The sequence below is a fragment of the Gopherus flavomarginatus genome, chromosome 6, assembly GCF_025201925.1.
Source record: "Gopherus flavomarginatus isolate rGopFla2 chromosome 6, rGopFla2.mat.asm, whole genome shotgun sequence".
Classification (NCBI taxonomy): domain Eukaryota; kingdom Metazoa; phylum Chordata; order Testudines; family Testudinidae; genus Gopherus; species Gopherus flavomarginatus.
The window spans coordinates 44783724-44799533 of NC_066622.1; the positions used below are offsets into that span (position 1 = coordinate 44783724).

At 45.3% G+C, this 15810-nt stretch overlaps 1 long non-coding RNA gene across 1 annotated transcript; it reads right to left on the minus strand.

Moving 5' to 3' along the window:
• Positions 1-227: 227 nt before the first annotated feature.
• LOC127053366 (uncharacterized) lies at positions 228-15452 on the minus strand. Its single transcript, XR_007775005.1, has 3 exons — positions 15354-15452; positions 9975-10183; positions 228-784 (listed from the first exon to the last, which is right to left on the minus strand). It is a non-coding gene; the product is annotated as an uncharacterized LOC127053366 (long non-coding RNA).
• Positions 15453-15810: the final 358 nt, after the last annotated feature.

Consider the following 15810-nt stretch of genomic DNA (forward strand, 5'->3'; position numbering starts at 1 on the left):
GTGGATACATTCATTGTAAATATTTGGGCCTGAGAAATGTAAGGGAATGAATGTGAGGATCCTCACCACAATGCTTAGTTTTTACTAGGGCAGTCAAGCGATTAAAAAAGTTGTGATTAATCACATGATTAATTGTGCTGTTAAACAATCAGAATATCATTTAAATATTTGATGTTTTCTACATTTTCAAATATATTTACTTCAATTACACCACAGAATACAAAATGTACATTGCTAACTATATTTTTTATTACAAATATCTGCACTGTAAAAAAAAGAAATAGTATTTCTCAGTTCCCCCATTGCAAGTACTGTAGTGCAATCTCTATCATGAAAATTGAATTTACAAATGTAGAATTATATAAAAAACCTGCATTCAAAAATAAAATGTAAAACTTGAGCCTACAAGTCCAATCAGTCCTACTTCTTGTTCAGCAAATCACTCAGACAAACATTTGCAGGAGATACTGCTGCCCATTTCTTGTTTATGATGTTACCTGAAAATGAGAACAGATGTTCACATGGCACTGTTGGAGCCAGCATCACAAAATATTTACATGCCAAATGCCCTGAAGATTCATATGACCCTTCATGCTTCAATGACCATTCCAGAGGACGGGTCTCCATGCTGATGACAGGTTCTGCTCAATGATGATCCAAAGCAGTGCAGACAGACATGTTCATTTTCATCATCTGAGTCAGAGGCCACCAACAGAAGGTTGAGTCTCTTTTCTAATGGTTCAGGTTCTGTAGTTTCTGCATCGGAGTGTTGCTCTTAAGACTTCTGGAAGCATGTGAGATATAATGAAGGGGGTGGGAAGTTAGTTCCCTTTTATGAAGCCAGCTATAAAAATCCCTCTTAGTAGCTGTTCTCTACTTGCTTTACCTGTAAAAGATTAAAAGTTACTGTGATGCATAGGTAAAAGGAAGTGAGTGGGCACTTGGCCAAAAGCCAACGGGAAGGCTAAAACTTTTAAAAATTGAAACAAGACTCCTCTTTTGTAGTTCTCAGAGAGACAGTTATGCCATAGGAAGCTTTGGGCCAGGTATGAAAAAATCATCAGTATCATACTGAGAAACTACTCATTTAAAATCCCAGATATGCAAGTAGATCAGGAAATGTCTAGGAAGACACGATTAGATTTCTCTTTTTATTTCTTTATGGCTTGTGGACTTCTCTGTGCTAACCCCAAATGCTTTGGTTTTGCTTGTAACCTTTAACCTGGACCTCAAAAACGTTATTCTTGATGCTTAATCCTTGTAAGGGTTTTTTTTTTTTTTAAATCTAGCAATAGCCTGAATTTCCAGATTTTCTTTTTTTGTTTAATAAAAATTTACCATTTTTAAGAACTGGATTGGATGTGTGTGTCCTAATGGGTTTGTGCACATAGACTCGTAGACTCATAGACTTTAAGGTCAGAAGGGACCAATATGATCATCTAGTCTGACCTCCTGCACAAAGCAGGCCACAGAAGCCTACCCATCCACTTCTGTAACAAACCCCTAACCTATGTCCAAGTTATTGAAGTCTTCAAATTGTGGTTTGAAGACCTCAAGCTGCATGTTTAATTTGCTGGTGGCAACTATTGATTTTCTTTGTTTTTCTTTCTCAGCTCTTCCCTGTGGGGCAGGGCGGGGGGCGTGAAAGGGCTTGAGGGTACCCCACAGAAAGGAATTCCCAAGTGCACCTTCCTGACTTCTCAAAGGGGTTTTGCACTTGGGTGGTGGCAGCATCTAGTCATCCAAGGTCAGATTAAAGCTGTAACCTTGGGAGTTTAATACAAGCCTGGAGTGGCCAGTATTAATTTTTAAAATCCTTGCAGGCCCTCACCTTCTGCACTCGAAGTGCCAGAGTGGGGAATCAGCCTTGACAGCATGCTCGACACCTCATCCCTCAGATTTTGGAAGCACTTCAGATTTTTAAACCTTAGGTCGAGTGCCATAGCTGTCTTTAGAAATCTCACATTGGTACCTTCTTTGCATCCTGTCAAATCTGCAGTGAAAGAGGTCTTCAAAAAAAAAAATGTACTGGGTTATTATCCAAGACTGCTATAACATGAAATACATGGCAGAATGCAGGTAAAACAGAGCAGGGGATATACAATTCTCCCCTAAAGAGTTCAGTCACAAGTGTAATTAACATTTTTTTAACGAGTGTCACCAGCATGGAAGCATGTCCTCAGGAATGGTAGCCAAATCATGAAGGGGCTTACGAATGTTTAGCCTGTCTGGCACATAAATACCGTGCACCAGGACCAGTGCAAGGATATTCTGCACCTAGGTGAAACTTCCACCTTGCGCCCCTCCCGCACACTGGTTCATTGATGGGCAAATCACAATGAGCCTTTGTAGACCCCAGGGGGCAGCCTGCTCAGGGGCCAGCTGTGCCCAGGGGCTGCTCTCCAAACTAGGTTCCCCCCTCCCTGCCCCCAAACACCCCTGGAGGGTGCACAGCCCCCCCGTGAGCCCTCCCCACTCTACCCTGGTGGCCCCCACCCCGAGTCTACTCAATGGACTTGCTGGGCTTGGGCCACTGCAGCAGCTTGACAGGGAGGAGCCGCCTTCCAGAGGCACCGGAGAGCCAGAGCATCCCACTTGCAGCGGTGGTGAGCCCTAGCCACGGAGGAGCCAGCATGGTGCAGGGGGGCAGCAGCCCTGCAAAGGTGGTGGCACTGCTAATGGGGAGCAGCCGCGCCCCCCGCCCCTCCTGCCCAGGCTGCGGCCCGGCACCTCCCCCTGGGGGCTCCTACGGGCGGCAGCAGATGCATGTAGGTGATGGCCCCCATGCACCTCCGGCTCCCTCCTCACCACTCTTAGGCTCTGAGGCTCCCGGGCTTGTGAGCCGCTGCAGTGCAGGGCCCTGATTCTGTGCTGGGACGGGCAGCACTTTCATGATAAAAAGATTGCACTACAATATTTGTGTAAGGTGGATTTAAAAATACTATCATTTTTACAGTGCAAATATTAAGCAAAAATATAAAGTGAGCACTGTATACTTTGTATTCTGTGTTGTAATTGAAATCAATTTTGTGACAAAGTTCCTCCTCTACCTTGGTGAGTCCTGTGCTTATTGGCAGATTTGCTCGCCTCAGAGATTCACCATGTGGGTCAGAAAACAGCCCAGAGACCTTCCCCTCTGGTAGAAGCCAGAGTCCAGGTCAATTCCTCCTGTGTCTGATCAGGAGTTGGGAGTTGGCAACTTAAGCATGTGCTAAAGTTATCTGCCAGAGCATGGTCTAAGGAGTAAACTAAGATGCGTAAAAATACAAGCTGGATTTGCACCTTGATTATTCACAAAAGAAATGCAGGTGTCTGCCACTTGATTCTGTAGTAAAATATATAGGACCTAATTCCTATTCTCATCCAGACTCCAATGCTTCAAATTAAGCATGTGCTTAAGTGCTTTGCTAGGTTGGGCCAGAGTCCAGCACTTTGCAGGATAAAGTGCACAGGACCTCCAAAGAGCAGAGCAGAGCTGAGCCCTCACCATTCTACCCAGCAGGTGGAAAGCGACAAGATTCAGTACTGTTCTAAAGAGCACTGCCAGTGATAGTATGAAAAAGGAATCAAACCCTCCTGGTCAATGGAAGTTGTACACAGATCCAAGGGAGAAGAAAGGAACATGGGGAAAAGAAAAAATGGAATGGGAAATATGGAAGGAAAGACCAAGAAGATGGGTAGGAAGTTGGAGAAAAACTGGGGAGTGGGAGAGAAACCTGGGTGGCTATTGTATATTACCTTCCCGATTTTGAATGGAGATACATTGGGAGACATACTGGGAGCAAGCTGACAGTGCCAATTTGCTCTTTCCTCACTTTAGTATATGTCCCTGACCTCCATTTTCTAGCTCTGTCAATCTGGAGACAGGAGGGGAGACGGTAAGAGTGCTGGAGGTCAGGAGGAGGAGGAGTCTTATTACTCTGCAGTGCTGCTGTTGGACCTGTAACTAACTCAGTGCTGGGTTTACTTTGGAGATGCTCTGTTTTACAGCTGAAAGTTCCTGGGAGATGCCCTCCTGAAAATCCCTGTAAAAGGAGCTCTCCAATACCCTATGGGAAGAGACATTTACAAGACTCTTCCTTCACCTTCTCTGGCTCTGACAAATACCTGCAATTTTAAGATCTCCTAAATAGACACCATCTTTGACAATGTCCAAATTCTATAACTCTTGGCCATTTGCTGGAATTGCTTTGAAAAAGAGACCAGCTAGTTCTATGACTCTAGCCTCATGTCCCCATGCTACAAAAGCCCTCCAATTCCTTTGGTCCAGTTGACGTCAGAAAGATGCCAGGGCACGTATGTGCCACAACCAAATGAACAATGTCGTTGCCAGCACAGGACGGGAAGGGACAAAGTTACAGAGAGATAAGAGAAGATTATCCTTTCGGTTGCCATTCACTCTGCAGTTCTAAAGTCCAGGACTATAAAGTTCTGCAGAGTTGGCATTTTCCATTACATAATGCTAAGGAAAATTTTAAAAAATGGAGTGTGTGTGTGTGGTGGGTGGGTGCGGCTGATGAAATCACAGCTGAGTATCACCTGGGAATAGGCCTGTTACTGTCATATTATGCACTGTACAAATCCTCCTGGCTTTGGCTTCAATGAGGTACAAGTTATTATGATTATTTATCACCATGTATTGCAGTAGGTCCTAGAGGCCTCAAACTCCACTGTGGTAGGCTGTCACAAGGTCCCCTCACCCCAGGTGGGCACCTCCTCCTGGCTGCTCTGGGAATCAGCTTCTTCCAGGTCCAGGGACCCTTCTGCTGCTTGCTGCATGCCCTACTGCTGCACTCTCTCTCTCTCACTCTCTGATACCTTCTTCACAACTTGGCCCTCCAGCTGGGTCACTATGTGTTTCCCTCTTCCAGGGGTGTATCAAAGTCTCTTCTGACCAGCAGTCTCAGGCAGTCTCTCCTTTCACTGCCCTATAGTACCACTTCCCCAGTGACCAGCAGGGGAACCCAGATCCACCCTCTACTCCAGGTTCCACCTCAGGAACCCCCCACTCAGCAGCCAAGATCTGCATCCCCCTGAACACTGCTACCTTTTCCCTAAGTCTATCCTTACCTGCTGGTTTTCCCCACTTCTCTCAGCTTGCCAGCCCCACAACTTCCTCCCCCTAGGGAGTGACTCTAGGGTACCCTAGTTCTGTAGCATCCAAACACACCTCCCTTCTCCTAAGAATAATTGCAGCACACACCCCACCCCCTTCTCTGTATCAACTTCCTGTCTTTATAACCCCCGCCTGTCCCCACACAGGTGAGTTTCTCCAGTTATGGTTCACAGCCTTAATTCTCCCAGGTTGTAGCCTAAGTGGTTAACTGTCCCCTCTGGCTGCCATTAATCAATAAATGATGTGACCTCAAGGAAGTTAGGCACATGCTTAAGCAGCTTGCTGTACTAGAGACTTATGCAAGCAAAACTCCCCTGGTGATAATCCATTAAGGATGAAAGACTTTTAAATGGCCAGCACTCTTTCAAGTGATCACCATTCTCAGGTTTGACTCCTTGACATCCAGGGGCGGCTCTAGACATTTCGCTGCCCCAAGCAGGGCGGCATGCCGCAGGGGTGCCAGTCGCCGGGAGGGCGGCGGGAGGGACCAGTGGACCCTTCGCAGGCATGCCTGCGGGAGGTCCACCGGAGCCACTAGCCGCCCTCCCGGTGACCGGCAGAGCACCCCCAGCGGCATGATGCCCCAAACATACGTTTGGCATGCTGGCTCCTGGAGCTGCCCCTGTTGATATCTGGAACTCCCCTTAACCATCTAACTGCTCCCATTCATTGCTTAACATTACAGGTATGCTAGGCAACATGCACCTCCACTCTTGCTAGATGTGGTAAGATAGAACATTAAGACAGTTCAGCTGGACATAGCAATATATATATCCCAGAGCAGAATAACAGCTGTGAAGCATGTAACACTGAAGGGAAAGGGAAGTGAATATAGATCCAAAAGAGCAAGAGCGTACCCTTGATGTTTATGCAAAAGTCATTGCCATCATGGGCCTGATCCTGAGATCTTAATGCAGCTGGTAACCCAGAAAGGAAAACAAACCAAGGACCTAATTTGTCCTCCCATGGCTTTTGATTGACTCTAAGTCAATTTACTAGTAAATACCTTCACCGGGGTATAAAAACATGTTTTAAAGCAATGGCTCTCAAACTTTTGTACTGGTGACCCCTTTCATATAGCAAGTCTCTGAGTGTGACCCCCCCATATAAATTAAAAACACTTTTTTATATATTAAAACACCATTATAAATGCTGGAGGCAAAGCAGGGTTTGGGGTCAAGGTTGACAGCTCGCAACCCCCCGCGTAATAACCTCGTGACCCCCTGAGGGCTCCTGACCCCCACTTTGAGAACCCCAGTTTTAAAGTTACAAGAATATTGGTCAACACAGGTTTAATATTAAATATATGCACTGCAGGCCAAATGCAGCCAGTGTTCAGCTCCAATGGAAACCTCTGGGGCCAATTTAATAGTGATGTAAATAGTGGAGTAAGCATTGTTGGTCCCTGCATATTAGAGAGACAAGGTGGGTGAGTGTGATGTTATTGATATAAACTGGGACCATACAGAACATGGTTTGCAACCAAGGTCCTATAGTGTCACCAAATCTTATGTAAAGGGGGTCATATAAGGTGTCTAAGACCAGGCTATGGGTTGCTGGTTATGATTATGCTGTCTGTATGTCTGTATCATTTTGTAGTTGAAGTTGTAAGTATTGGCTGTATATTGTCTGTATTTCAAACTGGTGCTGTATTTCTGGAAAAAATCCCAGACAAGCGAGTGTTAGCTCTGCCTAGCCTGCTTGATGGCCCATTAAGGACCATCAGCTACACAACTGACCCATTGAGAGGAGGCAGATACACCTTGTAACTCAGCAGGGTGTGCAGGAACTTGCCCATGTGACTCCAAACTCCATGTTGCTGTAATTTTCCACAGTAAGAACAAAGAAGTGTTCTTACACCTGGAAGAGCCTATATAAGGCTGATGCCTCATCTCCATCTTGTCTTCAAACCTGCTTCTCACCTCTGGAGGGACTTTGCTACAAACTGAAGCTCTGCACAAAGGACTGATGACCCATCCCAGTGGGGGATGTTCTCCAGAGACTTGATCTGAACCTGCAGTTTACTCTATCACTGCTACAAGCCTGAACTAAGAACTTTGCCATTACTGTATGTAATTGATTCCATTTAACCAATTCTAGCTCTCATCTCTACCTTTTTCCCTTTATGAATAAACCTTTAGATTTTAGATTCTAAAGGATTGGCAACAGCGTGATTTGTGGATAAGATCTGATGTGTATATTGACCTGGGTCTGGGGCTTGGTCCTTTGGGATCGAGGGAACCATTTTCTTTTATTGGAGTGTTGGTTTTCATAACCATTCATCCCCAGGACGGATGGCACTGGTAGTGATACTGGGAGACTGGAGTGTCTAAGGAAATTGCTTGTGTGACTTATGGTTAGCCAGTGGGGTGAAACCGAAGTCATTTTTGTCTGGCTGGTTTGGTTTGCCTAAGAGGTGGAAAAACCCCAGCCTTGGGCTGTAACTGCCCTGTTTGAGCAATTGGTCCTGAACTGGCACTCTCAGTTGGGTCCTGCCAGAACCCCATTGTCACAGTGAGGTAAAACCTTTTATATGGTACAACTTCTGTTGGTGAAGGAGACAAGCTTTTGAGCTATATACAGCTTCAGGCCTGAAGAAGAGCTCTGTACAGCTCATCAACTTGTCTCTTTCACCAACAGAAGTTGGTCTAATACAAGATATCACCTTATCCACCTTGTCTCTCTAGCTAGAGGTTTAAGGCAATCAGAAAACAGACGTAAGTGGTTAAAGAGCATCATTTGCCCCCATTAGCAGCTAGTGAGAGGGTTACACCTGGGGTAATTTACAAGCCCCAGGACAGAACAGGGCAGTTGCAAGAAAAGCAGCAAAGAAGGGAGTGTAGGATAAAATAGGGTTCTGCTCCCAGATACCATGGTCATGTGCGCATGGTGATTAACTTATCTACGGGTGCTTTATCTTTTGATCTGATTGACTCAGCTGCAGAAAAGTGACCTCAAGGGAAAGAATCCATCTCTCATTGGCACCTTCCTGGTGCTGAGCCATCCAACGCTTGGTGCTAAAAACCACCATCCATGAAACCTTTCCTGTCAAAGAATAGGATATAAAAATGCCCATCTTGCTATCCTGCAACTGTTCGAGAATATGCTAGAAATCTCTGCTAAATAATTCTTGACTAGAAATAGGCCCAACATCCAGAAATCTGAAGTCATGCAGATCCAGAGGTGAGCTTTGCTGCTCCATGTTCATCATCTCTCTGTGCTCCCCATCAGTTACAGAGCCATTGCTCAAGGACAGGGCTTGATTTTGACCAGTTGATCCAATGCTAACCAAATAGATTTTCTCTTGCAATTGAGGCACCAGGTCAGAATCCCCCTAATGAACCTATTAGAGACTCTCTCAACTGCTTTATCCTAGGGAAGAATATTTAGGAAACTAAATTTAGTTTTTCACATGACAACCTCTTTAAAAGGGCTTCCTATGTGCTTTCCTGGTCCCCTGAGAAACTGCAGCATTTGCCTCTGCAGACCGACGTGAGCCGCTCCTTTCTGAGGCTACCACATGCTATGCTTTATCCAGCACAAAAGCATGATTGAGCACAGCACACCTGCCAGAGCAAGGAGTACTTACCAGGCCACAGGGCCAGGAGTTTATACTGGGATTATACTGTCTGGAGCAATTCTAGGCAGCATTTTTGAGACCAACAACCTGAATGTATTGGAATAAACTAACAGCCCCTTCCTACCCATCAGCCCTCCTCCTGAAGACAGTCATACAAAACTCAGCATGTTTAGGCCCAAGCCAGCAAAGCACTTGAGCGCATGCCATACATTAAGAGTGCCAAACAGTCCCACAGCCTAGTGCTCAGCTGTGCCCCCATTTAAGCATCCACATAAACCGCCAGATTTTCAGAACAGATCAGCTCCCGGGGAGTTCACGAGGCACTTCTGAAAATCAGGCCAGAAGTGTTACAATGAGCATCTTCAAAACTCTGGCCCCAATTGTAGATGTTGGGCTTTTAGAAATCTGGCCCCAGTACTTTGTTGGACCAGGGTCATACAATCCAAGGGGTTTGGCAAACTTATTTTCCAGTTTAACTTCAGGTTTGAATGAGTCTAAAAATGTCAGTGTGAAACTCAATTAAAATCTCTACATTTGGAAGCTGGAACTCCCCTTCCCCACAATCTGGGCTTCCTACTTACTTTTTGCTGTTTTCTGGGGTGTGGGGCCCCAACACCTTAAACCACCTCACTTCTGATGCCTTTGGATATGGGAAGCTGGCTCTCTCCCCACTCTTCCTCCTTCAGGATGTTGGTAATGCAGATCTTCTCCAGAGATCTCCCTCCTCCACTCCCAGTTCTGTACCCACAGGACCTAAAAGGCTCCACTGAGTCCCCCATCACTTTACATCACTCTAGACCTGAGTGAGGCCTCCAACTTTACTACTCTATCCTACCTAGAAATGGGTTCAAGCCCAAATGTTTAGACTTGAATTTCAGACTCCCCCCAGGGACATGTCTGTAGAATGGTGTTATAAGACTCCACTAACCACAGCCTCTCTGGCAGTAACATGCATGCCCCCTTTTCATTAAATAGGGTGTGCTCAGCCAGTCAGGGACCCAGGATACAAACCATGTGACTTACACTATGTGACCAGTGCTCTGCTCTTTCAGAAATTTGTGCCCCAGATATTGATGTCAAATGCAAATGCAGCAAAAAGCTTTTCTTTCACTTTCAGTGACAATTACAGGCCCAAAAAGTTTGGTATGAACCCTACTTAGTGCAGTTGCTGTGTCTGAAACTAAATTTTCTATAGTTTGGTGTCTACCTGCAAAAGGGGCACCCAGCTCTATTTCAGAATAATAGGGAGAACAAAAATTTTAAAAAACAGTTACTAACCTTTTGTGACTGTTGTTCTTTGAGATGTGACATTCATGCCCATTCCATTGTAGGTGTGTGTGCTTGCCACATGCACCGGTGCCGCAAGGTTTTTCCCTCAGTGGTAACCATAGGGGACCGCCTCTGGCACCCTGTGAAGTGGTGCATGTATGTGCTGGCATAAGGGGTGCTGCCCGCTCCCCCCTCCCTCAATTCCTTCTTGCCAGAAACTGCAACAGAGGGGAATGAGAGTGGGTCATGGAATGGACATAAACAACAGTTATGAAAAGTTAGTAACTGTTTTTTCTTCTTTGAGTGCTTGCTCATGCCCATTCCATTATAGGTGTCTCCCAAGCAGTACCTCTAGAGGTGGGTAGGAGTTCATGGACCTGTCTATTGCAACACAGCTCTGCCAAATCCAGCATCATCTCTGGCTTGTTGGGTGATGGCGTAATGCGTCATGAGCGTGTGTACTAAGACCATGTCATAGCCCTACAGATGTCCTGGATAGGGACATGTGCCAGGAAGGCAGCTGAAGATGCCTGAGCCCTTATAGAATGAGCCTTCATTATCATTGCAGGCACAGCCTGTGCCAACTCATAACAAGTACAGATGCAGGTGGTGATCCAATTCGAAATCCTGTGAGAAGACACCGGAAGGCCCTTCATCATATCAGCTATCGCAATAAAGATCTGAGTCAATCTGCGGAAGGGCGCGGTGAGCTCCAGATAGAAAGCCAGTACACACCTGACATCTAGAGTGTGCAGATGCCTCTCCTCATTGGTCATGTGAGGCTTTGGACAGAACACTGGGAGGAAGATATCCTGAAACTAGTAAACTATACACATTTTCTAATAACTATATACAAAAAATTCACAACTAGGCACAGTTGAGAAGGTAAGCTTGCTGAGACAAGAAAATGTTCCAGCACCATCACTGGCAGTAAGAAGGAACTGAGGGGAAGGGGAGCCAACAGCGAGCCTTATACTGGCACATATGCACATCAGTTTAGAGGGTGACAGAGCCAGTCCCCTACAGATACCACTGAGGGAAAAACTTGCAGCACTGGTGCATGTGGCGAGCACACACACCTACAATGGAATGGACATGAGCAATCACTCAAAGAAGAATGAGTGTTAAGATTTTTATTAACCCATGAATATCACATCTATTAAATGTAAAAAAGCACATCCTGATGATGTTTTCTAGCTGTGAGCTCAGAGGCTGAGTCAAATGGAAATACTGGTTGAAACATAGACGTGAGAGTAATTAAACTCTGAACCCAGATCCAAGTTGTGTCACCTTTCTCTGTTTGGCTTTCCCAAAGTTTGCAGTTTCTAAATTTAGATCAAAATTTTGCATCTCAGGCCCATTTTTAGCATTATGTCTACATGAGAAACTTTTGCCAGTACAGTCATATCACTTAGGGATGGGATTTTTTCCAACCGTTTTATAACAGCAAAATCCCGAATGCGGAAGAAATTATTCCAGCAAAAATATGATTTTGGCAGTATAGCTTATTTTTCTTGGGGAAGTATTATAAGCTATACAAGCAAAAGCAATTAAATGCTGCTTTGTTTAGTAATAGTTGAAACAGTGGGAAACCACCAACCAAAACTGTAGAAGACTTAAAACTACAGTAACTCCTTACTTAACCTTGTAGTTATGTTCCTGAAAAATGTGTCTTTAAGCAAAATGATGCTAAGCAAATCCAATTTCCCCATAAGATTTAATGTAAATGAAGGGGTTAGGTTCCAGGGAAATTTTTTTCATCAGACAAAAGACTATATTATATATTTATACACACACACACACACACACACAGTATAAGTTTTAAACAAACAATTTAATACTGGTACACAGCGATGATGATTGTGAGGCTGGCTTGAGGTGGTGAAGTCAGAGGGTGAGATATTTCCCAAGAAATGCCTTACTGCTAAACGATGAACTAGCACTTGGCTGAGCCCTCAAGGGTTAACTCGGTGTTAATGTAGCCTCACTATACAAGGCAGCAGGCACGGGGGGAGGGGAAAGAGCATCGCAGACAGGGACATGTGTGTGAGAGCGAGAGATGCACATTTCCCCTTTCAGTAGCTGACTCCAGTCTTAGGTACACTGCCTTGTTAATTAGATCAGCTTGCTGAGACCGCAGCTGCTGCATGGAAGCTCCCTCTCTCCTGAACCCTGTCGTGTGTACCCCCTGCTCTATGGAAATGGGGCAAGCAGAGCCGGCTCTAGGAATCAGCGTTTCAAGTATGTGCTTGGGGAAGCCCTTTTCAAGGGGCAGCATTCCGGCACTTTGGCGATGGCACTCCGGCTTTTTTTTTTTTTTTTTCTGCTTCAGCGGCGGCACTCCGTCCCCCTCCCTTTTTTTTTTGCTTGGGACGGCAAAAAACCTGGAGCAGGCCCTGGGGATAAGCAGGATGCAGGAGCAGCAGGGAGGGGGACACCCTGACATTAGCCCCCCACTTCCCTCCTGCCCCCATACAGCAAGCAGGAGTCTCTGGGTGCAGCTCCAAGGCAGAGGGCAGGAGCAGCACATGGCAGTGTGGGGAGAGACAGCTGAATGCTGGCAATTGCTAGCCTGCTGGGCAGCTGCAGCACAGGGAACTTAGGAGAGTGGGGAGCTGATATGGGGGCTGCCAGTCCACCTTGATTCCAAGCTCCCACCAGCTAGCTCCAAAGGGTTGCTCTTCCTGTAAGCAGTGGACAAAGCTTTGGTGGCTGCCAAACAACGTTAGAAGGGAGCATTGCGCAACTTTAAATGAGCATGTTCCCTAATTGACCAGCAAAGTAACAATGAAACAACGTTAACCGGGACGACTTTAAGTGAGGAGTTACTGTACAATGCTTGGGCTTTTCATTGTCTCTTAAATCTCCTCCTAGTAAACCCAGCTCAAGCCCAGGTTACCTCTATTCATCCTGGTCTGCAAAAATTAGTGAATAAAAAGAAGAGTTTGAGCTGGAGTCCATGGTTATTACACTTATTAGGGCACATTTTTGACCAAATTCTGATGTACAAGAGCCTCAGGTATGTGGGCAACAACTGATCTGTGGTTCTCTGCATGAATCATGCTTGCTCTTATCTGCAGGACCTTTACAAACAGGACACTGTTGGCTTTCATGAGCTAGCACTTTGCCTTGGTCTCCTAACACACTGTTTGTTTATGCTACTTTCCCAACACACGGGCTAATGTGATAAAGGTTAATGTCGTACAAAAGACAAATAGAATTACACAAAACTGTATTTAGCAATTTAATTGCATTGGTCTGCTAGGGAAGGTAATTATCAGAATTCTACAGTGCAGGTAATGAGGAAATAGTCAAGTGAGATAAAGTATCTATGCAATATAAACATCCTACCCAGAGCCTCCTCCCTACTTGCATACCACAAAGCAATTGTTAATGGAGGCCACTTGGCAGGACTATGGCAAAGCTGGTAATGAGCCCCTCCTCAGCTGGTGGAACTATTCCAAGCAGTGTCCTGCTTAAACTACTTCATTCACTGGGAGAAGAGTAAGTGCGCTGTTGGGAACCAGCCTCATGAATGAGAGGGATGAGGCATTTATCCCACTGGGTCAGCCCAAATGTGAGGCCCTATCTGCCATTGGTTAATAGCCTCCTGGGAACTTGTAGTTAGCCATCTTCCAGCTGAGCCTCAGGCAGCTTTCTCCTCCAGCTGTTTGTTAGACCCCATAGTCAGAGCTGCATTACAGGTTCGTGGCCATTTGCTGATGCCCTGATTCTGGAACTGGAGGGCCCATGTACTAGAGATTTCAGTGGGACAAGCAGATGGGTTGGTGGTTACCTCTCATTGCTGGTGCTCTGGGGTTGTTTTGCAAACTGGCAGCTGCCCCATGGTGCTAATACACTCGTGTGAGGTGGCATATAGGAAGCAGGACAGTGTTTTAGCTGGCAAATGCTCATTGCCCACAATGGCCCCTCTGCAGCTGTACCCATGCTCGACATCACTGCTGATGAGGGACCTGGACTCATTCCCTATATGCACGTGCCATCAACTTACAGGCACAACAGCAGAACTGCTATCTAATGTCACACAGTTGGAGGCTTTTAAATCAAGGTGTTAATACCATGTAATGCATTATATTCTTGTGCTAGGGATTGGGAAATTACATCCCCTCATTGCAGCTGCTGGGTGTGATAGCTAGCTTCAGTTGGATTAAGTGAGGGGACAATTAAATGTCCATTTGTTCAATGATAGCTGAAAATGGAAAACCATCACCCAAGGACTAGACCCCGTGCAAGCCTGTGTCATGTAGTGCAAGGAGTTTCCTGGGGGTCTGATAACAAATGCTGGAGTGTGGTTTGATTTGACTGCAGTCTTGTGTCTGTAAGAGAAGGAGCAAAAACCCCACAGCAGCACACAGAGAAGGTGGCAAGAAAACTTGACAGACAACCAAAGAAGCACTTGCATGATCCTGAGAAAAAGCTCAGTGAGAGAGCTTTGGGATAGAGTGCTGGCTGGAAGGAGGCTTGGAACTGTGAGAGAGAAACTGCCTCCTGCTGCTTGAATCCTATCATGTGCAAGCAAACAGGACTTTGTGTACACTTTTTGTAAACAAACAGGCCTGCATCAAAGAAATGCCTGACTCTATCATTAGTCTCTCCTCCTCCCAGAAGCACCTCCCAAGATCACAAAAACTGGCTGACTGCTCAGGCCAAAAGAGAAAACAATATTAATGAAGTTCCTTCTGAAAGCATCAAGCTCAAACATGTAGAGGCTTTTAAATTCTAACTGTTAGCACCTAGGTAATATCATTAGAGAGGGGCCAGAAAAAAATCTTGGGATCCAAACACTACTGAGCTTTGGGGAAATTCAGATGGAGATATGAACTTTTTTCATTATTAAATAAGTGCTTGCATATGCTGTTGTGCTCACTCTGGCTTTTTCTTTCATTTCTTGTTAATTAATTTTATGTGAGATTGTATAGTTCTAGCTGGTACAAAGGAGACAGTACCTGCAAAATTCACTTCTGTTAATGCCATGTTAACTAAGGGTTAATAGAATCTATGTTTTGTATATGTGGGCGTGTGTATTGCAAAGGAGGACGGTCTTCTAGTCAAAGCACTGGACCACTTCAGGAGGCCTGTGTTCAGTTCCCACCTCTGCCACAGACTTCCTGTGTGACCTCTGGCAAGTCATTTATCCTCTCTGTGCCGCAGTGACCCATCTATGAATTAGAGATAACATTACTTTCTTTTTCCTGTCCTTTGTCTGCCTCATCAATTTAGATGTAGGTTCTTCAGGGTAAGATCTATTCCTTACCAAGTGCACGCACTGAGGCCTTGTCTACACTATAGGAAAAAGTCGCTCTAAGCTATGCAATTTGAGTTATGAGAATAGGGTAACTCAAGTTAATGTAGCTTAGATCTACTCACTGCGAGATCCACACTACGTGATGTCAACGGGAGATGCTCTCCCATTGACTCCCCCTACTCTTCTCAAACCGGTGGAGTACAGGAGTTGATGGGAGAGCAATCTGCAGTCAATTTAGCAGGTCTTCACTAGACCTGCTAAATCAACTGCTGATGCATCCATCGCTCACTACCCATTGATCCCCCATTAAGTGCAGACAAGTCCTGAGTGATCTCAGTTGTAGCCTCTAGGTGCTAGTGTAATACAAATAATATTTCTGCTATTTTGTAGGAGCTTTAATTTTTATTATCCCTCTAATCATTGACCTCTTCCTCATGCCCTAAAGAAAAAGCAAGACACCAGTTATCTCCTCCAGTATCCTGTGTTCTCTTATCCATCTCCACAGACACCTAGTATGCTTTGCATAGCTGAGTGGAAGAGGAGTTCCATATCAGTTCAGAGCATTCATGCTTTTCTGGG